We start from the raw sequence: 9,197 nt of genomic DNA, 5'->3' as shown, positions 1-9,197 counted from the left end.
AGCCTCTCCCCCCCCCCCACCCCCCCCCCCCCCAAAAAAAAGGCCTGGTTCAGGCCTGGTTCAGTCTTCTCCAGAACTAGGGCGGCTTCCACAGCGTCTAGGGTTTTACCCCACTTATCCTGAGATGGCATCTGTACGTCTGAGAAAAGAGCACAGCCGCAGGGCTGGTTTTGCATCTTTAAGAGATGCTCAGCGCCCTTGTCCTCCTCCTTGGCCAGCTTGCTGCAGAAGTGACCTGCGTCCAAAGCCACATCCTCACAGTGGATGCCCAGTGAGAAGGTAGCTGTAAGAGGCCCGCAGATGCAGACCGACTGTGTGTGGGTCACCATGACCCTCCACATTGACGATTCTGGGAGCTCATGGTTAGTCCCTAATTAGGTGCTAACCACAAAATGGTGTTGGCTGGTCCCAGGGGCAGGAGATGGCCTAGAAGATTGTCTCAGAGACTGCAAGGTGGTCAGAAGCTGGGAAGAGTCCCTGGATCTGTTCCATCCAAACACTGTTGAAGCAAGAGCCAGATTCCTGGGACCACCAGGCCCACTCAATTCATGCACTTTCAATAAGAATTTCCATAAACTTCTTAAAGCTCCCCACTCCTCATGCGTGCAGTATTTGTGATGGAAGTCACTTTAAAAAATAAGATCTAGGGAACCAGCAGTTAGCGTAATGGCTATGTCTCTGGACTCCCACGTAGTCCACCGCGGTTCGTGTCCCGGACCCGGTGGCTTAAAACTCACGCCGGGCGTGTGTGCGTGCGTGCCCAAGATCCCGAGAGGAGAATGGAGGAGAAGGGATTGCGCATGATTTCTCGCTTTCTGCCTCTGTCTGGCGTGCGCACGCGCCCTACAGTGAAAATCTCTCCAAAAAAAAATCTACAAGCAGAGGCACTTAAAACCTGTGCTTTTTAAGTAGCTTGGAAATTGGCCTTGTGATTTCAGTATTTTATTAGCTGGGGAAAAAGCCTGAGTCTGAGAAGAAGCTGTATAAGAACACTGCTCAAGGCATGCTTTCTCATTTTTTCTCTTTGAAGATTCAGCCCATGAACAACAGTGCCACCTGACACAGCTGTCTTGTTAGGCCCAGGTGATTGAAGTGCCCTTCTAGGGTTTAAAAAGACGAGAGGATGAGATTGCTCTCACCTGTGCTAGTAATAGGCTTGCACTCAATACCTTTCTAGAGTGGAACTTCAACGGAAACTTCTGAAGTCTATCAAAAAGTCTATCAAAGTACAAACATTTTAGACATTGGATTTTTATTTTCTCCCTAACTGGACCTTTTTTTTGGATCCTCAATTTCCAGACAATAAGTTTTCCTGGAACCACCAAATAGGATGACCAAATAACCAGGGAATTCACCCTGAGAATGCACAGAACCAGAAAAGACATGGAGCCCTCAGAGAGCTCCAGGTTGGGTAAACCACGTGATTTGGGGGATCACTATCTGCGAACCTGTTTCCTGAGCTGCAAAATGAGAATTCCTACCCCCACGGGGTTTTTAAATAACTGAAGGACTATGATTATATATACTCTGTTGATCCCATTTACAGATAAGGGGGTGTCTGTAAAGTATGGGAAACTACTTCTGAAATTTTAATGAGTTTTTCTAATCAGGTGCTAAAAGTCTCAATTGCATGCAAAGCCATAAGATCCAGTTTTCATTTTTCATTCTCTGAATTTAGACATGTAGGTTTAGAAGAAAATTTGACCTTACATTCCAGAGGTACTGGACTTTAATTCCAGTCTTCACAAATTAGCTGAAATTAATTGAAGTTGAGGGCCTCAAACTTGCAAAAATAGATCAAATGAACCATTTATTTTTATACCTATTCATGGAGAATAAAGAAATGGCAATTAAGATAAAGGGCTTGAGTTAGCAAGGAGACACCTTCCAGTCCATTGTCTTAGTGATAATGATGTCTTTACTGCTAAGGAAGGTTCTTTGAGGAGCTTGTCAGTTTCTACCAAGAGAGCCATTCAGGAGCAGTTGGCTTCTGACTTTCCTATAAAAGCTAAGCTTAGATATCAGAAGGTCATTAGGCTAAATATGGTTTGTACTGCCTCTAGGAATTAGTGAATGTGCCCCATAGAGGGAGACGAAAGAATATGTCCAAGGAAAAGTTTCAAGGGTTGCCCCAGAGTACTCCCCTTATTCTGCACCATTTGCACAGTTAATGACTAGCATCAAGGAAAATGTTATGTTCAGTGGGATATATTTTAAAATTTGCAGTTTGCAAGAATCTTTGTTTAAAACAACAAAAACCCTGTAGTTTCAGAACTCCATATAGAACATTTTTCTCAATGTTATGTATCTGGGACATTAATGTATCTTATGCAGACAAAAGCTAACTTGGCTGGGTTTACATAAGCAGATAATACACTCCCTCTGCATGAAGCTGCACATGTGAAATGCTGGAAGCAACAACAGTCATCAGTTTGATGCTTTTAAAAAGGGAATGTAGGAAGGTTAAAATGTCTTTATTCCACCTACCTGATTGTACGCCAAATAATAGGCACATAGTCTTGAGGAAGACCAACTCATTAATGTGCTCCTGTCCTTGCTGTCAGTAAAAAGAATGACCCCCTTCCAGATGCATAAGAAAATGTGTAACCTTGTGAGGTAGTCATACTACTGTACAAGTTTTGAAAAAATAGGCCATTGCTGCTGCTTGTCAAAAGCAAGGAGAGAGCCAGCAGTTGGTGTAATGGCTATGTCGCTGGACTCCCACGTAGTCAGCCACGGTTCGCGTCCCGGACCTGGTGGCTTAAAACTCACGCCGGGTGCGTGTGCGTGCGTGCCCTAGATCCCGAGAGGAGAATGGAGAAGGGATTGCGGTGTGACCATCCCCTCTGGGGGGGGGGGGATTTCTCGCTTTCTGTCTCTATGTCTCTGTCTGCCTGGCGAGCGCACGCGCCCTATAGCGAAAACCTCTCAAAAAAAAAAACAAAAACAAAAAAAAAAACTGTCCTGTCCTGGGAACCAGCAATTAGCGTACTGGCTATGTCGCTGGACTCCCACATAGTCAGCCACGGTTCGCGTCCCGGACCTGGTGGCTTAAAACTCACGCCGGGTGCGTGTGCGTGCGTGCCCTAGATCCCGAGAGGAGAATGGAGAAGGGATTGCGGTGTGACCATCCCCTTTCTTTATTTTTACATTTTTCCACAAACATTTACTTTACATAGCAAAAAATTTTTGCTCATACTCCATAATTCTTGACAGTTTACCAACAACTTTCAACATTTCAAAATACTGAATTTTAAAGATAATGTTCAAGATATGCCTTATAATTTTGTATAATTTTATTACTATAACAGAAGCAGTATGGTTTCAAATATATATATATATATTTTTTTTAGAGTGCAGACACTCGGTATATATTAAGTGGGGACATACAGTGCAAGGAGAGATTCTTATATTCCACATTCTACAATTCCGTAAAGTCTGCTAGCTAATCAGATTTGGTAAATTTTTGTTGAAGCATCACTTATAGGAAACAATGCAGAGCCAGCTGCTGGCATAGTGGTTAAGGCTGCTGGATCCCATGTGGCTTACATTATCCGAAGAGTTATTTCTAGAAATAGAATTACTGGTATAAAAAGTATAAGCACTCTATTACTTATTTTCGTACTAGCTTATAGCCTTTTTCTTTCTACCTGCAACTCCAAAGTAGATAGTGTTTATCTTGCCTTATCATTGCCTTGACTGAGTATGTTATTCCTTTGTAACTAAGACACGTTTCACTAAAATCATCACTTTTTCAGAAAACAGTGGTGTATAGATACTGAATTTTAAGTCATCAGAAGTCATCGGGTACTCTACTCATTTAACCACCTCCAGTAACTCTGACTTTAAAATTCTCTTCTGGGGGGACTGGCAGTTAGCATAATGGCTATGTCGCTGGACTCCCACGTAGTCGACCGCAGTTCGAGTCCCGAACCTGGTGGCTTAAACTCACACCAGGCGCGTGTGCATGCGTGCCCAAGATTCTGAGAGGAGAATGGAGGAGAAGGGATTGCGGCGTGGCCATCCTCCCTGGGGGGTGATTTCTCACTTTCTGTCTCTCTGTCCCTCTCTGTCTGGTGAGCACACATGCCCTATAGCAAAAACCTCTCAAAAAAATTCTCTTCTGAACCCTGTCTCCCTTTTTCCTTAGTTGCTTTGACCTCCACCTCTTAATTACAAGAGTTCCTTTCCTGTGGCCAGTAGGTAGTATGGTGGGTAAGGCACTAGATTCCCACATGGCTGACCACTGTTCAAGTCCTGGACTTGGTGGTTTGCTTTCTCTCTATCCATCTCTGGTGAATTAATAATAAGTTATTAAAGTTCTTCCTAAACCTTAACCAGAGTACCATTGTCCCAAATGATAAACCTTACCAGAACAGGAGCTTTCTCTATCCATCTCTGGTGAATTAATAATGTTATTATTAAAGTTCTTCCTAAACCTTAACCAGAGTACCATTGTCCCAAATGATAAACCTTACCAGAACAGGATGCAATCCTATGCAGCAGCTAACAATCTGATGAAAAAGTGGAAGATGTGAGGCCAGTAGGTGGCATGGTGGTTAAGATGCTCAATTTTCATGTGACCATGGCCCAAGCCCCAGAGCCAGCACCTTGAAAATCACACCGAGCACATGTGCATGCATGCCCCAAATCCCAGGAGGAGAATGGAGAAGGGATTACAGTGTGTTCATCCCGGGGCGGGAGGGTGGGGGGGTGATTTCTCACTTTGTCTTTCCTGCAAGTGCACATGCCCTATAGCAAAACATCTCTCAAAAAGAATGGAAAGGAAGAAACAGCTCATCTGCAAATTGTTTGTATATATAAAACAAATCTGCATTTTAGGACGAACTGTTAGCCCTTAGCAATATAAAATCAATTGTATTTCTAGTTAACAAGAAAGTTAGCAAGAAAATTAAATACATATCTTTTTAATTGCCACAGGGTACATGTACTCGCCAGAGAAAAAGCACCCCTCAATCGTATGTGATCACAGCATAATCCCTTCTCCATTTCTTCAAACTGACAGGGTTTGGGGTGTGCATGCTCACTCATGTTTTTCAAGCTGCAGGAGCTGGGAATTGAACCTCAGTCACTTATATGGGATTGAGATCCCTTAACTAAGCTACAAGGCTAGCCCAGGAAATGTTTTAAAATGTGCATGTGTATCTTAAGTCACCTTCCAAGGGCAGCCACTGGTACAGGTGAAGATGGTTGAATCCCACATAGCTTGAAAATACACATGCTAGCTATGTGTACATGAATGCTCAAAACCCTAAGAGGAGAATGGAGAAGGGATGTAGCATGGCCACATCCCCCCCAGGGGGTGTTCTCCCACTTTCCCTTTCTTCAGCAAGCACATGTGCCCTATAGCAAATTGAAAAAAGAAAAAAAAAACTCCCAAGTAAAATTCTTAAAACCACCTGAGAATAATTCTTACAACTCTAAACAGTTTGAGAGAAATTGAAATAGGTGGGATGTTCATGGATGAAAAGACTGTCACATATTGTCCCCAAATTAATTAGATTCAAAACAGCAACATTCAGAGTCATAGCTCACATCGTCTAGAAACACTTCTCAACTACTCTTAATTCAAGGAGAGTACTCTCTACCTGGGGTGAAGCACCATCTTGTGCATATTCCAGTTGGCATTCGTTGTCCTGCTTTGTGTATCATGAAGAGCAGACACTGTAGCCAGTCTGTCTGGGTTTGAATCTTGGCTTTACATCTTTCCACAATTGTTCTGTGACCTCAGGCACGTTACTTTAACTTCTGTAACTTATTTACCCCACTTTATAGAAATGCCCACGTCACTGGGTTATTAGGATTACTAGTTAAAGTTGCGCACTTAGTTAGCGCAGTGCCTGGCACCCAGTAAGCATTATGTAAGTGCTGGATGCTGCTGCTGTTTTTGTTCTCTCCCACTGGTCTGAGTTCCTTGAAGGGAGGAAACCGTGTCTTATTGGATTGTGCCGTTCCAGAGCCTACTTCAGTACCTGGCACTTACTCAAATGTTGGCTGCACAGTTACATAACACGACGTAAATTGGCAGTGGGGGCTGGGGTTGATCCACGTGTCCTGAAGAATGTCGTTTAAAGAGGCCTGGCTCGATATCCTCAAGTATTTGAAAAGGTAGTCTATTCTCTACTCATACCTTGAACATGAAATGCACAAAGCGTGTCCATAACACTTTAATTACCAGGGGATGTTTCTAGTTATCCTTGACCTCGTAACTGTTCAGAGGCCATTGTTCTCCAAAGCCTTTAGGTTCACCCAAGATGCCATTATCGTGAGAGCCCAGGTATGAAGGATTGAGTGGATTAGTCTCCTCGGCTCATGGTATCCTGTTTTGTCATCAGTCACCTACACAGGATTTCTGACCTGGTTTATTTATTCCCTTTATTCCCTATACTTTCCACTCCCTTCTTCAAGCAAGAAGTCCCAATGTGCCTAATGTATATTTCTTTGTCACCTGTCAACTTTGTCCACCGTGTCCCTAGTTAAACAAAAGTGTTTACATTTGATGTGATCAGATCTACCAACTTTGGCCTTTACAGCTAGTGCCTCTGAAGTTTTTAAAAAAAAAATAAAAAACTTCCCTACCATGAAATCGAGAGTCAGCATCTTCGAGGCCCTTTCCCATGGGGTTTTTATTCATTTTCAGTGCATCTTTTCTACATGGTGTTGAGGTCTATAATATATTCATCTAGGTAGCCAGTTTTCCAACATCTGCTAAACAAGTCATTGTTTACTACACTCCTAGGTGAGATCACTTAAATTCCATAAAAATGGGGGCCAGAAGATGGTGCAGTAGTTAGGGTATTGGACTCCCACATGGCTGACCATGGTTCGAGTCCCAGACTTGGTGGCTGGAAAATCACACCGGACACATGTACATGCCCAGAATCTCAGGAGAATAGAGAAGGGATTGCATGTGGCCATTCCCTCCGGGGGGTAATTTCACTTTCTGGCAAGTGCAGGTACCCTATAACAAAAACCTTAAAAAAAAAAAAAAAAAAACCCCACTCCTTACATACCTGGCTCTGTCTCTGAGCTTACCTCTGTTTAATCATTCTAGTCATGAGTCACTTCACAATGTTGGCAATGTTGGGGTCAGTGATGGACCATGTATACAACAGTAGGCCCACAAGGTGTGCTTAGAAACTGTCGCATGCAGCCTAGGTGTGGAGTAGGCTATATTTTCTAGGTTTGTTAAAGAACACACTAATGTTCACACATGATGAAATTGCCTAACGATGCATTTCTCAGAGTGTTCCTCATTGTTAAGCGACACGTGGCTCTATTCTATTAATACAGATCCTATCTTCTATCATCTCACCACAGTTCTTTTATTATGTTAGCTTTATCCCCAATGCTGCAAGAAAGAATTTTTGGAGGCAAGGGGCAAGAGCAGTGGACTTGCAACTTTAGGTTGGCATACTGAGGGAGCTTGGGAGATCCTGCACTGGTGAAGATGCTTCTTCCTAGTGCAGTGATCATGGCACAGTCCTGGTCTCCTTAATCATAGATGCCCTGTACTGAAACAAAGGAAAGGAGAAAATCCTTGACTTTATCTTTCAAAATAAGTTAACTCTATAAGCAATTTACTTTTTTTTTTTTTTTTTGCCATAGGGCATATGTGCGCCCCAGAGAGAGACAGTGAAAGGGAAAGCAGAAGATCCCAGGGTGAATGGCCACACCACAATCCCTTCTCCTCCACTCTCCTCAAGATCCTGGGCACGAATGCACACGCGCCCAACATGATCCTCAAGCTGCCGAGTCCAGCACCTCAGCCACCATGCTACCTGCTGGCCCTGAAGCAGATTATTTTTAAAGTACTTAAAGCTAAACTTTTTTGTTTTTCTTTGTGAGGTTTGGTTATAGGTCATGTGTGCTCTCTAGAAAGACAGAAAGTGAGAAATCACCCCTTAGGGAGATGGCCATGCCACAGTCCCTTCTCCATTCTCTCGGGATCTTGGGCACACACTCACACATGCCCAGTGTGAGTTTAAGCCACCGGGTCCAGGACTTGAACCATGGATGACTACATGGGAGTCCAGCGATGTAGCCATTATGCTAACTGCTGGTCCCGAGTCACACTTTTCTTACAAGGAAAATTAATAAAAACTTGCACATAACTTAATTGTTAATCATTAGTTGATAATAAATATCTTAGAAGCTAGGGGACTCATAAGGGCCAAGATTTTCCAGTGCCTTTCCTACCTCCTGGCCATGACCCCAGAGCTCGCTCTGCACATGCCCTGCTCTGCAGACTGACTCACTGCACTGCATTGTCTTTGAGAAGCTTTCTTTCCAATAGAAATCTCTAATGTTGTGATATCTTTCACACTTGGGTAGCATTGAATGCCCAGAGTGAATGAGCTGGAAGAGGAGACAGTACTGCATGCTCTCTGCCAAGGTGCATCTGTGAATCACTCTCTATAAACTTGCAATCAGCCTACACACGCCATGGGGCCATCCTAAGTTGAGTGTATCCTGGAACGTGCTCATCCAGCATGGTCTCTCTCTATTTCCCTTGTGCACAGATATGTTCTGGCATCCATTGTGGCTGGTGACGTGCATGTGGCAGTACTAGACCCTCTGAAAGAACAAAGGAAGAGTACCAGGCTAGATGATATATCATGTCTCTACTGCTCCAGCTGCCTCCAAGGAAGTGGCCAGAGAACAGATGGCAATTTGGAATTAGGAGTCATTGTGACATTATAAGGAGCATCATAACATTGTAGCCTAAGAGTTTTAATAGGAGCTAAAAAGAAACTACAGACCAAGACATATGTGACCTCACGGCATTTTAAGGTCCAAGACAAGGACTAACTTACAGTATGATAGCATGAGGCACAGCGATTTCAGATCATTCTGGTTCAGTTAGCTTAATGATTCAGGTCAAGTTTTGGCTGAGGGCAAATTTTCAATCCCAGGCATTTTATTAACTCTGTATTCTTGAGAAGGATACTTAGCCTCTGAAGACTGTTCCCTCATCTTTAAAATAGAAATACAAGTACTTGCCTCAGAGTCGTAAAAAGACACTGAACACCTAAGGGCTGGCTGTCTTCTACACCAAAAGCTTTGTCAGCTGCATTGTGTTTTCACAGACAGTGCCTTTGACTCAGTCTGGAGAAATGGAGAATTAATTCTACCACCAACTGCTTAGGATCTCAGGAAACTTACTCAAGGTTGGA

This window comes from Tupaia chinensis, unplaced genomic scaffold (genome assembly GCF_000334495.1).
Source record: "Tupaia chinensis unplaced genomic scaffold, TupChi_1.0 Scaffold000251_1, whole genome shotgun sequence".
NCBI classification, from domain to species: Eukaryota; Metazoa; Chordata; class Mammalia; order Scandentia; family Tupaiidae; genus Tupaia; species Tupaia belangeri.
This window is presented reverse-complemented; position numbering follows the sequence as displayed.